A 16,090-nucleotide genomic window follows, 5' to 3' on the forward strand; every position below is an offset into this window, starting at 1 on the left:
AATAATATATATGTGATACGATGCATGAAGAGAATAATGCCATAGACAATGAGAGGAAAGTTAAAAAAAATAAAAATAAGAAAACCCATGGGATGAAATGAGAAAGAAATGATAAATGTGAAAATAAAATTAAATATGAATAAAAAAAAAAAAAATGATGGGAATTGTAGTTCCTGAACAACTGGAGGGCCACAGTTTGAAGACCCCTGACCTAAATTAACCTAACACAGGAATTGCAGCCACACTGAAACAGTGTGACAAGCTAAATTTACTTATCAAAAACACAGCTCCACAAAACACAGTGAGCCAACACTAAATCTTTCTCATTCTAGCACCTATCTAGGAGGGTGCTACATTACCATGAAGAAATGTAACACCTTCCCGCCCAGCTGTCATTCTGCTATACAGTAGCTTTGCCAGTCTGACTGGACGTCATATGTTGTCCTTTGTATTCCCCCACTTGTGTGTGCCCCCGGGGGCGTGCAGCATTCGTGGTGAGCTGTGTCCCTCAGACACAGGACATCACCGATCAGGGTAAAGAGCTGATGATGTAGGCTCATTACCATGTGATCAGCTGTGTCCAATCACAACCGATCACATGTAAATAAATGCCGGTTATCTGCATTTCCTTTCCTTAGCGCTGTCAGTCTCTGAGGAAAGGAAAGCAGCTTTCTAGTTACAGGGGACATTTACACTGATAATTAGGGCTCTGATTAACAGTGCCCTGATTATCAGTGCTGCCCCATCAGTCCAGAATATCAGTGTCCATCAGTGCAACATGTCAGTGCCCATTAGTGCAGCATATCAGTGCAGCTTATCAGTGCCCATCAGTGCAGACTATCAGTGCCCATCAGTGCAGCCTCATTAACACACATCGGTGAGGAATAAAAATTACTTATTTGCAAAATTGTATAACAGAAAAAAAATTTTGTTCTTTTTTCCTTTGTTTAAAAGTAAGAAAAATAAACCCAGTAGTATTTAACCTCCCTGGCGGTAATCCCGAGCGTGACTCAGGGTGGATTTTTTAGTCCAGGATCGGTATCCCCGAGTCACGCTCGGGGTAGATGTGCAGAGAGCGCAGCGGTGTCTCTTACCTTCTCCTGGCGATCCAGCGATGATCTCTCATTGCTGTGACCGCCAGCCGAGATCCCCGCCGCTCGTCCGTCGGTGTGATGACTTCCTAGTTCCGTTCCCTGCAGCAGCAATGCTGCATGGGAGCGGAACTAGGGAGGGAAATTCAAAACGTTGCACAAAACACAAACACATAACACATTTTATATTATATATATATATATATATATATATGCACACACACACACACACACATATATATATATATATATATATATATATATATATATATATACCTATATACACATATAAAATTATATTATTGATTCGATTATAATTCATGCGTTATATATTATATATATATGTGTGTGTGTATATATATATATATATATATACACACACACACACGCACATATATATATATATATATATATATATATATATATATATATATAAAATATATAACGCATGAATTATAATCTAATCAATAATATAATTTTATTATATATATTATATAATAAAATTATATTATTGATTTGATTATAATTCATGCGTTTGTGTTTCAAATTTATCACATCTGGGATGTCTACTAGACTCTTGTTTTGGTCAGGTTTAAGTCAGTAATTACTAAGAATTGTAGGCCTATAATACATAACGCCAAATTTCCATGAAAAAAATTGTACCACTTTTGGTATATAATTCCTGACATAATCATACCGCCAGGGAGGTTAAATACCACCAAAAGAAAGCTCTATTTGTGTGAAAAAATGATAAAAATTTCATATGGGTATTGTGTTGCATAAGATGCAACAACACTGAAAGCTAAAAATTGGCCAGGAAGGCGGTGAAAGTGCCCAGTAATGAAGTGGTTAAAACTGTTCTCTGAGCCAAATGTCACTTTAACCCCAAACCTCCATCTCCTCCTCCTATAGTGTCCTTCAGAAGTTTTTTCCTTACACTGCGCAGAAAGGCAGTTTTCTTAACCCCTTTGAAGTTCATGCAGGGTCTCAAAAATCTTATAGTTGAGGGAGCTGGGAGGAGGAATGCACAGGGCACACTACATGGACTCCTACTTATGCAGGGTGTCCAAACAAACGTATGCAGTTGGCATGTGGACTTGCCCTCTCTAATATACTAATATGCTGAGGGGAGCTTTATAAAGATATTTTTATTACGTGCTTAATAAGATCTTTTTCACAAACACTTCAAAACTTATCCACCCTGTCCTATGAGATTTTTGTGGATCTGTATGGGCAGCATACATAGCTTATCAGACGGAGAGTGCAAATCTATGACAGATAAATGTACTGTTCAGCCAAAAAAAAAAAATCATAGAGAAGATATCCGAAAAAAATGAAACTACCAGCCAAGAGATAAGAAAAAGCTAGAGATACAGGGTCACCCAGGGGGAGCATCAACCTCCCTGGCAAAAATAGCAAGAGAATGACCTGTCACTAGGGTTACCACATTATAGCCCAGACAGTAAAACTAGTCGAATAAATCAGGAAATTTTGGTAATTTCAAAGCCAGTAATTTGAATAGGAACCTGCAAATCTCTAACGCAAACCCCAGCTAGCAGTCTACCTTCTATCTTAATAGGGTGAACAGTGACTCAAAAATGCAGCTTAACATACCAGTACAAGTTGCCTAGATCTCCCTTCCTACAATCCAGTAGTGGGTAGCATGGTTCCCCTTTTTCTGCTGCCTGTTTTGTAGCTTAGTCACAGCTCTGAACCATAATACTACAGTGCAGTTATGGGTGCTCAGAACCAGGGTTGCCATTAGGAGTGCAAATTCCAGAGGTGGGCTAACTGCCCTCTGCTGCCCCAAACTGTAAAAAAGATATTTTGATTAGTGTAGCCCCTGGTCTACAGTGCTGCCCAGTCTGGCAGCTGGGACCGGGCTATTACAGTTGTAGCACCCTCCTAGATTCTGGTGTAGGTGTATATAATTTTTGGTTTCCCTGCTTAAAAGAGAGACAGCTGAGTAAATCTAGGAGCTGTCTGCTTAACAGAGAGCTGTGATTGTTGGAAAGAACCTGCCCAGTGTGCTCTGATTCTGCTTATCCTGGCTTGATGTTGATGAGCAAACCATACAGATGAGAACAAGGGATATCTGTACAGCCCTGGCCAATAGGCATGGGAGGTGCCTTGGTGCATGCTGGGTGACTATACTTATATCTCTGGTGCACATGGGGCTCCTGGTCTTTGGCTGGAGAGTGGAGTCCAGGTGGGGAGGGAGGCTGCCATGCAGCCTCAGGTAGTCGACCTGAGGGCCAGCGGCCCCTACGGGGATAGTGCTACACAGTTGATGCTGCTGTCCTGAATCTCCTCTCTTCCCTCTCTCGAGCTGTGCAGGTCTGTATGAAGTCATTGGTAGAGAGCTGGAGGAAAGCCCAGGCCACCACCCAGGATCCCAGAGAGGAAGAGGAAACTGAGCTGCAGTGGATTATGGAAATAAAACAGGCCTGCTCAATGCAACTATGACATTTGGAGATGTAATCCACAGAAGACTGAGCCTGTATTACAAAATGACAATGGAACTACACATACCAGTATGACAGGGACTCTGTGGAGAGGAAAAGGAAGGTCTGTTTGCTGGCTTGAGGCAAATGTGATAAGGACATTTTGGGAGACAGACAATTTCATAATTGCATCAGGGACACATAGAGGCGGAGTAGCAGATTTTACATGGCACATATAGAGTTTAGGGGTCATTCTCTTTACCATTGGCCTACTAACAACTGTATACCCTATATGCTACTGTTTCATACTGCCCAACTTTCTGAGATGGGAACAAGGGACACCTATTAGCAAAAGTAAGTAGGCACACCCCTTGCTATGCCCCCTTAAAGCAGAATTATACAACAAAATGATTGGTTAAACCCAGTGCTTTTTTTTAATACTACTATTACTTTATATTGGCTTTTGTAAATTTACAAATGCAGCAAAAGATTTTTTTAATAGGTGAATAGTGCATTTTATATACAACCATATGGATTAGACCAAATTGAGGGACAAATGAGGAGGAAGGAGGGACAGAGGGACTTTATTACGCATGAGGGGCAGTCCCTAAAAACCAGGGATGGTTGGGAGCTATGCTGTTTATATATTTGTTGGCCAGCTGTATGTCCTATTTGCTACTGTTCTATATAAAGTATTTGGTTTGAGGGATTGTTACCATTTCCATTTCTCTGGTTGATATACACTATATTACCAAAAGTATTGGGATGCCTGCCTTTACACGCACATGAACTTTAATGGCATCCCAGTAGTCTGTAGGGTTCAATTTTGAGTTGTCCCACCCTTTGCAGCTATAATAGCTTCAATTCTTCTGGCAAGGCAGTCCACAAGGTTTAGGAGTGTGTCTATGGGAATGTTTAACCATTCTTCCAATGTGAGATCAGGCACTGATGTGAACGAGAAGGCCTGACTCGCAGACTCCCTTCTAATTCATCCCAAAGGTGTTCTATGGGTTTAAGGTCAAGACTCTGTAAAGGCCAGTTAAGTTCCTCCACCCCAAACTCGCTCATCTATGTCTTTATGGACCTTGCTTCTAGAGTTGCAGGCTCTGGAACAGGTGGCCTGAAGAAACAGCAGCTCTTAGGGACTATAAGTGGGGCAAAATGACCAGTTGGAGTTGAGTGTAGTGACCGACATCCCCCAGAGACGCCTGGATGGAAGAGCAGTGAGGATGTTAGCTCTTAACCAGTGAGTGCTTGCACTGAACATGAGGATGGACTGAGCCAACTCTCACACCTACGCATTGGTAGAGTGGAGAAAAGAAGATCTGGTCTGCTTTTAGGGTGAGAGTGCATGGCTAATTCACCTGGCTAATCCACCTGAACCATTTAACAAATCACCCAGAGAGACCCAACCTCCTGCTTCTTTCTTCATAGACATACTAAAGATAAGTTACTTGAAAGCTTTGTAATGAACCCTTCTTAACCATGGGCATATCAAGCAGCAGCTCTTTTCAGGAAGAGTACCTGTCCCATCAGGGGAGGAGGACTTTGAAACATAGATGGATCAAGCCTCTCAAGCCTTAGAGGAATTGGATATCCCTGATGTCCAGCCGCAGCAGTGGTTCAAAAAATAAAGTTTTAAAAACAGGACCGCGCAGCTTTAAGCTACATTGAGGCACCGTGTGCTGTATTTGAGAGAGTTTAAAAACTTTCTGATTTAATGTATACACTTGACCATATCTATCAATACAGAGGGGGGAAGCTGTCCGACAACATAATCTGATTGATCTGAGTGGACATTAATCTGCACCAGATCATCCAGAAGAAAGGAATAGACCCACAAAATGCTGACAGAGTGCAGTTTGACCCAATTCTTTAGGGAGCCTGAATCATCCTATTGTCCTAAATTTACTGTTAAAGGACTCCAGAAACATTCGCATGTGTCCAGAGCTGGTGAAGGAAGTCAGGGAGAAAAAAGCTCTGTCAAAGGAGAAGAATTACATTTCAAACACCGTGCCAAAGCCAACTCTCAAGAAAGAGGAGGCTTCCACATGTCCTGCTCAGGTGGGGTAGTACTTATCTCAGCAGTGAGAAATTTGGTGGAGTGGTGGAGACTCATGTGAATATGCAGAAGTCCCTCACTGATGTGCAACTGTGGTTGCTTTGACCTCAGAAATGAAGAGAAGGTTGAGGTACCATAGATACCCATCCCCTTCTTTAAAGAGATGCTACAGCTGTGGGGAAGATGGACAATTCAAAGCAATATTCCCAAGAGGAAGAACTCTGCCTCTATGCAGAAGAAGCTTTATAGGTGCTACAGAATGTGCTCTCTGCAAAGCCCGGTAGGAAACTTCAGAAGGCCCCCGTGAAGGAGCCAACAGGGTGTCCACCTTCAACAGTTAGCACCAAATCCAAAGAAGTTCAGAAATGACAGCAGACCCAAGGTCTTGAATAGGGGCCCCCTTGCTGTTTCTGAGAGACCATCTAACTCAATTCCTTTGACCGCAAGTGTTCCACCCAGATAAGGCAATGCACACCAATCTGCTAAAACTAAAGGTATCTAAACTAAAGTTAACAAAAACTTGAGGTAGCTGCAAAGGCATCTGCCAGTCAAGAAGGGAGCTTGAGTATAAACCGCTGGGTTTACATTTCTTCAAGCAATATCACTGACAAGCTAGTAGGCCCTTCTCCCATTGTGTCAGTCTAAGTAAAAGGTATCTACTCAAAGGCCCTCCTTGATTCAGGATCACAGGTGACACTGTTGTACTGGAACTTCTATAATATTGAGTACATCTAAAGCACTTACCCTTGCAGAAGCTGTAAGATCTGGAAATTTGGGGTATTGGATCCAAGAAGTATCTGCCAATCAGGTTGGCTTTTGATCCCCTGTAATCGGGCAGTCAGAGACATTCAACACCTTAGCTGTTGTGTGTCCTCATCCCCCTGGAGTTACCAGGAGTTCTACGACAGTGGGGATGAAAACAGATGTCATCAGGAAATAACTCACTCCCCTCAGAGCATGACCTAGCAACCGAGGATGTACACCCCATGCTACAGAAGGTGTATCTGCACCTGATGCAAGAACAAAAAGCCCCAGTGGAAGGAGTGTGAAAGAGGCTTAACAAGGGCAAACAGATACTGAAGGCAGGAGAAGTGAAATGAATATGTGCTTCAGTCAAGGACACTGGGGTTGAGTGTCAACCTCGGCCTTACAATGAAACCATGGAAGAATTCCCATCAGCGTTTGCAACGTTACTGTCTCTCCAGTGAACTCTCCATGTCCTAAGCAGGGGCTAATATGTCAATTTAGTTTTTGGCTGGGCTGTAGCTAACTCAGACTGATTTTACAGTTTTTCAACCTGTTTTCATCTGAGCTTAAAGTGTCATTATACCCAGACTATGAAAAACTCTCAATGCACCCCATATAACAGAGTGTTAATGCTCAAAATGCCACTAATGAATTTGTTTTGTGTAGAGTGAAAAATCAAAGCAAGGACAATAATAGACAGCGCTAAATCCTCCTATCTACTGTAAACTTATCAATAAGTGCAAGTATTACTGTGCAAATATACAATGAATAAATGAATTCAACATTAGTGCAATACTTAAAGTTGGGGTAACTAAAATCATTGACAAATTATATAGCTGAAAGTGCTGTGCTATAAAGTGATTAATCAGTGTTACAGACACAATACTAATTTGCATAAATAATGTCTAAAGTGCAATACCAAAAGTGCATAAATTGTGCCACAATAACTGTGCTTGATTGCCACTATAAATAAATGGCCTGGGGAGGTGTAAAAGCAATATACAGTCCAAACAAGGATGTTGAGTCCCTGGTGCAAATGATAACCCAAACAAGTGACTGTGCGTGATTATGAACAGTAGTGGTGGCACCCTCCGATTCACCGCTAAAGTGTGGTAAATTTGCAGACTCACCAGGTGATGTTGATCTTAGCTGGCATATGTCAACTAAAGATCAAATTGTGCTTATGGGTCTCCTTACGCTGGAAGGCTGGTGTCCCACTGGGTGGATGGATGCGTTTCCTCAGAGGGCAAAAAAATGAAGAGGACTCCTCATAGTGTAGCATAGGTTAAAATACTCCAATTTTATTTAAAAATATTGAAATAATATCCAGCAGACTGTTACATAAAAAAATATATATGTATCTGTTGCCCGTGCTGAATTCCTAGGTCTCCCTCGCACCTTACAGTACAGCGTGTGTCAGTCCCGGGAGCACCCGGAAGTAGGGTAGAGAGGCGTGCGGTTAAAAGCAGGGCCATGAGCGAGGCAGCGTGCGTTGCAGCTTGACGCGTTTCGTCACTGGAATGACATCATCAGATCATCATCATCTATTTCAGTTCCCTTCTAAGCTCTTCATCTCTTCCTTTTCTTATTTGTGCAGCATACATATACTATAGAGTCACACATGTGGGTGTATACACAGTGGTAAATGACACTCCCCTCCCTCCATGTCCTCCTATTGCTAAACACTATGGAGGCAGGTTATAGTGTGATGATTGATTACATTCAGATTACAACTTTTTGTGATCTCCACCTTCCTTGGTGGAGCAACAAACGTTGTATAAAATATAAATTTTGTGTGCTGCCAGCTTGGACCTCTCCATGTATGTTCCCTGATCAACATGTGTCTTGGCCTGAGTACATATGATTTGGGTCACATAAGGGTGCTCTCCTGATGCTGGATCCTCAAACTAATTTGTAATGTATTTACTTTTTCTTCACAGAGCTTTTTTAAAATGTCACTAGAGTTCTTTTCAGTGTGTCGGTGTTGAGATACAGTGGTTGGCATCGCAACCCAGAGCCTTAAGAAAAAGTGCTTAAAAGAACTGCATGCAATGTTGTGGTGTGAATTGACACCAAAGAAAGCAAGGCATTTGATCTTGTCTATTTATTGGGGCTGCTCTGGAAATAGTTGCCAGTGAAAGCCCAGAGCATCTGGTAGGAATTTCCCCATAATAAAAATGTATTGAAATGCAAAAACATAGTTCAGTAAGCTACAAGGGACCATAAAGTTTTGGCACCCAGAGTTTTTTTATGCTTATTATATGTAGTCCTAAAGGAACAGAGCTGCCTATTGGAAGTAGTAGGGCATGAACCTCAGCCCCCACCAAGCTTTGCTGTAGAAAGGAGAGAAAGGACATGTTGCCTGGGCAAATTCTACAGAAAGAGTCAGTGTAGTGGAGACAGCAAGAGGGAAAGGATGTGCAGCAGAGTGCCATACTAGAAAGAGAGAGACCACACCATCGTAAACTCACGGCTGTGTGTGGGGAAGTCAGACAGTATAGAGCTGTGAAAATGACAAACAAACACAAGGGTGCATTATCCTTGAAAATATTTATTTAAAAAGAAAGGTATAAAAATACTCACAAACGATTTCTTGACAAAAGCATATCAAACAAGGTACATAGTCCTCAGCATCGAGATCTAAGGATACACTGTCCCCTGAAGCTGTAAAGGCTTACGCGTTTAGAGGCTTAGCCTCTTCTTCAGAGAGGCCGAAGTTATCCAGTGTTGCCGTGTCGGTAGTTCTCAACAACTGCAAGTTTGTGGCTGAGGTGGATAGAGGATTACACCACTCAGAGCGCAGGGGACAGGTGCTTTGCACCAACATTTTTATTTGTTGGTTTTAGTATAGAGCTGTGACCTGAGAGCGGAGAGCCGGAGCCACTGCCAGGATACAGACCTTGCATACCGGATTTGTCACAGGCAACCCAGAGTAAGGAGACACCTAACCAGAGGGGCCACTGCTGCTGTGTCACTGGATCTGGTGAAAGGACCTTGTGGCCATTACTTGCCAGCACAACTAGAGACAGAGCCATTAAGAACTACATAACCAGCTACTTTATATATATATATATAGTACTGCCCGCAGGCCTTGTTGACTGTCTTAAAGCATGCCAACAGTTACTGGGCCCCAACATTTAGCCAGCTAAAAAGTCAGAACTAAAAACTGCTCCCTAACTTTATATATATACCCAGAGATCCTTTGCGCCTTTGCTAAGTTAAAGAGGTACCTCTTAGGAGACGCTGCACCATTCCCCAGTCAATCCCTTAGAGTGCACTCCAAACCAGTGTAGTATCAGTATTCTTCATACTGCATTTAACGTTTATCTACATATTGCTGATTTTCTAATTGAATTGAAGTCAGTTATAACTAACCTAGGGCTCTTGTAGATGGGTTTTGTTTTTTTGATTGTCACTAAATGATGGTGTGTAGTATAGTAAATAAAGAGTATTTTGTGGACTGCAAAATGCGTACTGCATACTGAAAACAAGCTCAGACTTTTTAAACCATACTCAAGATTGAGTACAATGTAGCCACACCTACTTTTCAACATGGCATATATATATATATATATATATATATATATATATATATATATATATATATATATATATATATATAGGTGCATCTCACAAAATTAGAATACTATCAAAAAGTTCATTTATTTCAGTAATTAAATTCAAAAACTTAAACTCATATACGTATTTCATATAGATGCGTTACACACGAGTGATATATTTCAAGCATTTCTATCTTTTAATTTTGATGATAACGGCTTACAGCTAGTTAAAACCCAAAATTCAGTATCACAGAAAATTATAATAATAAAAAAAAAAGGATTTTTAATACAGAATTGTTGGCTTACTGAAACGTATGTCCATGTACAGTATAGTATGAACTCAATACTTAATCGGGGCTTCTTTTGCATGAATAACTGCATCAATGCGGCGTGGCATGGAGGCGATCAGCCTGTGGCACTGCTGAGGTGTTATGGAAGCCTGGAATTCTTTGATAGCAGGCCTTCAGCTTGTCTGCATTGTTGGGTCTGGTGTCATCTTCCTCTTGACAATACCCCACATATTCTCCATGGGGTTTAGGTCAGACGAGTTTGATGGCCAATCAAGCACAGTGATACCATGAGCATTAAACCAGGTATTGGTACTTTTGGCAGTGTGGGCAGGTACCAAGTCCTGCTGGAAAATAAAACCAGCATCGCCATAAAGCTGGTCAGCAGAGGGAAGCATAAAGTGCTTTAGAATTGCCTGGTAGAGGGCTGTGCTGACTTTGGACTTGATAAAACACAGTGGACCAACACCAGCAGATGACATGGCTCCCCAAATTATCACTGACTGTGGAAACTTCACACTTGCCTCATGCAATTTGGATTCCTCTCCACTCTTCCTCCAGACTCTGGAACCTTGATTTCCAAATGAAATGCAAAATTTTTCTTTTAGACCCCAGATCTCTCCATAAAGAGGACCTGTCATGCTTATATTGCATTCCTTGCGATAGCAATAAAGCGATCACATTTTTTTTAAAGGGACAGTATAAAAATTAAAAAATGTAATAAAATTAATAAAAAATTATTAAAGAGCCCCCCTGTCCCTGCATGTTCGCGCGCAGTAGTGAACACATATGTAGGTCACACTCGTGGTGACATAAAAAATTGCAACGACTGCCATTATATTTTCTAGGGTTTGTTTGGGGGTTATAAGTAATTTTCTAGCATAAAATACAGATTTTTACTTGTAAACAACAAATGTAAACAAAAAGGCTGGGTCCTTAAGTGGTTAAGTAGCAAGGACAAAAAAACAATACTATTTAATGGACTACCAAGAATTAATATTCTTTTAATAGTATGTATTCTTTAGGGCAGCAGTGTTGTTGCTAGTGTCAGGAAATATATTCAGTATGTGTAGCCTGCAGTTTGGAATCAGTTTGCGTACATTTTCCCTTTTTACAGAAGCTGCTGTCGGCCACCACCAGGTGGAACTGAAGGTGGACAAGAGATGAACTTTGTCTAGGGATAAGCTTCGATTTATCTTTCGGCAATGGTGGAAAGGGTTAGCTTTTGCAGGAAGGTTTCCAGGCTGTAGGTCCCTCTGTCTGTAATTCCTGTCCATCACTAAACAGGCATCCCTTAAAATTAACTTGTTTAAAGTTGAACTATAGCATCTCACTCTAGGGGCTCTGATTTAAGCGGGCACTCTGGGGGCTCTAATGTAAGATGGCACTCTGGGGCCTCTGATGTAAGGTGGCGCTCTGAGGGCCTCTGATGTAAGGTGGTGCTCTGAGGGCCTCTGATGTAAGGTGGCCCTCTGGGGGCTCTGATGTAAGGTGGTGCTCTGAGGGCCTCTGATGTAAGGTGCCACTCTGGGGACTCTGATGTAAGATGGCACTCTGGGGGCACTAATGTAAGATGGCACTCTGGGGGGCACTGATGCAAAATGACACTCTAGGGGCCTCTGATATAAGGTAGCACTCTGGGGGCACTGATGTAAGGGGGAACTTCAGCTCCTGTTTTGAAATGTTATTTACAGATCCTAAAAGAGTGCTGATTGCCACTTTAAACAAGCTGCTAGCAGGTTCCAGCACTAGTAACAAAGAGATGGCCCCTGCCCCCATCTATATCTGGCCTTCACAGCAAGTCGCACATGGAAAGGCGAACGCATGAAAGACAAAACCCAAGAAAATTCCCAGCTAAACTCACCAACCAGTCTGCTTACTAACCAAATTATTCTGTCCAACAGTATGCGTTAAAAACTGGGGGTTAGTTAGCACACATTTGTAAACACATGGGTAAGCTGCAAGACCTCTTTACAGCACCCTGTATTACTTGTAGTTCTAACCCTTCTAAATTTTTGAGAGTCTCCACAGTGGAAGCACATGCATTCTAATGGATAGATAAGAGGCAGGTGGGCCTGGAGGTAGCCCAATCCTCCTTAAAGGCCCAGGGGCACCCTGGACACCCAGCACATAGCACAATGGCAGCAAAGGTGTTCAGTGAGTCCCCTCACCAATATTTACACCAGTAACAAAGAGATGGTCCCTCCCCCCCCCCCCCATCTATAACTAGTCTTTACAGCAAGGAGCACATGGAAGGGCAGATGCATGAAAGACAAAACCAGAGAAAATTCCCAGCTCAACTCACCAACCAGTCTGCTTACTAACCAAATTAATCTGTCCAACACCTAGAGATTAAAGCCTCACTCCATACCTCTATTAAATATACCCATGCAGCGGGGTCCCTCTGTACTGGCTGGGTTCATTGCTTGTTTAGCTAGGATAGGAATAAGGTGAAATATTTAACGTATTTCTTGCTCCTTTTGGCTTCCTCCTCTCTATGAAACTGATCCCATGAAACTAATTTACTTTGCTGCCCATCCAGCAGCTCCCTGACATCAAAAAATTGTTATTGCACAGGAGTCCTTCAGTGACTTTGTCTGCCACTGTATGTCACAAGCAGATGTCTGGGCCTTTGGTAATGTTTAGTGTAACAAAATTAACCTTCAGAAAAATCATGCAACCTGGTTAGCCCATACGCACAATGTAAAACTGTAGTGTGCTTTGCATTTGAAGAAAGTTTTTTCCTCTAAAAAGTAATGTGACATTGTGCTGCCACCTTCTGGTTATTAGGGTAAATGTTCATGTAGTCAGCTTTTATTTTTGTTACAAAGTGACTATAGAGAAGTACTTTTATTACATTACAGTATATACATTTTCACAAAAAGATCTATTAAAATCTACTGGACGGGATAAATAATTGCACATATAAACTGACAACAGGAAAAAGTTGGTGTTGCATTATTTAGGAACATATATGTGGGCATGTGTGGTTGTGTTGAAAAATGTTTTTTTTTTTTTTTTTAATGTTGCTGTTGTAAAGTGTAAATAGTACCTTGATACATTTTGTTGTATGTATACAATGACAATAAAGTATTATCTTAACAACCAACACAACCGCATTTGTTATTTTTCTCTGTGGGTTGTGGTATGCTGCAGAGCAGGTACATTGCCCACTACTGTACTCATGCATTGGGTGCCAAATGGCACTGCAGTACGCACATGTAGCAACCTTTCTAGGTTGGTGCTAGAGAGAGAGTATACTTTTGGATCTTTTCTACCTTCCAGAGAGATTGCCAGGTAAATCTATATTGCTCTCTGCCTACCAGGGAGAAGGATCTGCTAGTGAGGTCTGCTCATGGTGCTCAGGTGCAGCTCAGCTTGTCTGAAGTGTTTCACACTGGTCCAATAGGGAGGCATATTGGACAGTGGAAGAAAACCTGACAAATGAGTGCATAGGCATTTAGTACAGCCCTGGTGATTGGCAGAGGAAAGTGCCTTGGTGCATGCTGGGATACTGTATAAATGCCAAGGGCACATGTGCTTGAAGACTTTGAGCTGGAATGTGGGGTCCCCGAGGGAGGGGGCGACTTCCCCTCCTTTGTAGAAGTTGCCATGCGGCCTTAGGTGGTCGACCTGGGGGCCTGAGAGTCAGAGAGGAGCTGAACCCGGAGGTCCTGCAGTGCTGACTGGAAGGAAAGCACTAGAAAGGATCTGATTCTGCATATAGTGAGTATATAGATCTGTGTCATGGGGCCTGTCCTGAGATAGCCACCCTTTCAGCTAGAAGAGTCAGTGTATGGGTGTCAGTCAAGGGAATGCTACAGAGTGTCTGAGGATAATGTAGTTGCATCAAGTCTGCTGCTAGAGAAAGCAAGAATACTTAATTCATCCATACAAGTGGCAGTATGGTTAAAGCAGTGTGTCTGCTTCCACAAATAACCTGGTGAGGCCAAGTGAGAGTTGTCCTTATCAACTGTAAATAGTTCCAGTTGGAGTATCCCACTATTCCCTTCTCCCATCCAAGTTCCACAATAAATATAAAACCAAAACCCCTGGACTGTTTATTGAGTAACAAACCATTGGGAGTAAGGATGGATGTGTGAACTGTCCCCTAAGTGACTGCAGATAAACAGAGGAGGCCCAACAAGTCATCACACAGCAAGCACTACGGAGACAGTGCTACACACATTTTAATGCAATGTGTATAATCCTAAATGGAATGTTCGCAGCATAAATGGAAGTTCAGGGCTACAGGTCCTCATCCAGAAATACAAAAATGGACACACTTAGGCTTCCATGTTACCTTGTCAATGCGCTTTACACCTCTGTCCACTATATGTTAAGGTCCTGCCAAAGGTAATATCCACCACCCATCCAATAAGCACAATCAATGACATAAAAAAGAAGACAGAGAGATTAAAGTATACATCTAATGTAGCAGTGGTGCATCTAAATCATTTAGTGATCATTACTGCAAATAAACATGTTGAACAGATCTCAGAGGTAAAAATCAACATATGCTAATAAATCCTCCTGAACCAACCAAGAAAGCAATATGATTTGCCTGTATTATAATGTCACATAACACAGGTCTTGTGGTGGCTGAGTGGTTTTGTTTGCTCTATTTGCATAGTGAGATATGAGCAGGATGCTGAATCTGTGTGTTTATGTACAATTTGAAATGACCTAACACATGTTTTATGAGAACACTGCTTAAAAATATCTTGCTTATAAGATAGTATCTGTATATTTGGTTTTTTAAAAGATTTGCTGTACATAGGCAGATCGGATTCAGTGAAAGGACCCACGTTTGAGATTATCACGATTGTACAGAGATGTATAGTAACTAAGTAGAACTACTTCACTACTGTACTTAAGTACCGAAAGGCGGTATCTGTACTTTCCTGGAGTAGAATTTTTTTCTCCTACTTCCACTTTTACTTTACTACATTTTTTCGATGATTTCAATACTTCTACTCCGATATTTTTTTTTTGTGCTGCATAGTTACTCATTACAATTATAAAAATTACCACTGCCAGAACAGTAGATGGCAGGTTTCATGAAGCTCAAAACATGTGTATTATCAGCGCATACGAAAATAAATGCTACTGTATGTATAAATAAAAGCTGCATTTGAAATAATAAAAAACAATATGATGTTCAAACTTTTGACTTCTTTCTTTAATAACTACATAACACAGTACTTGTACTTTTACTTTCAGTACTTGAGTAGCAATTTTTTTTTCAAAACTACTGGTACTTTTACTTTCTGTACTTGAGTAGCAAACTTTTTTTTAAAAAACTACTTGCAATACTTAAGTACAAAAAATGTTGAATACTTCAGTACTTTTACTCAAGTCACTTTTTGATCGAGCACTTCCACTTCTACTCAAGTCACTTTTTGATCGAGCACTTGTACTTTTACTCAAGTATGGGTTTCGAGTACTTTATACAACTCTGCAATTGTAACACATCTATCTCCACCCATGTACCCCTGAATAGCTTCCATACTGCTTTACTAACAAGTCCTTTAAAGTGAATAAATGAATACTGCTCCGACCAGCGGTTCCTTACTACTGGCTCATCAGCTTTCAAGTCAAAGTTAACATTCAGTGGCAATTTTATAAGTACTTGCAGATCATCAAAAAAAAAAAAAATGTACATTTGCTAAAACCTTTTTTAGTGTGGCATGGAATTGTAAATTTGTATGATATGTCTTGTCTAAGTTATTTTACTAAATGTATTGCTTAATAGGGTCTGAAAATAAGGACTGTTAGCCAAAGTAGGGACGTTTGGGTAAAAATGATTCCACCAATCAAAAGAGAACAACCAAAGACAAAGAATGGAACAAAAGTGTTCATGGACAGCATAGAGTATTTTTTTAAAGGTGAAGCAGAT

The sequence above is a fragment of the Pelophylax lessonae genome (genome assembly GCF_965119305.1).
Source record: "Pelophylax lessonae genome assembly, chromosome: 1".
Taxonomy (NCBI): Eukaryota; Metazoa; Chordata; class Amphibia; order Anura; family Ranidae; genus Pelophylax; species Pelophylax lessonae.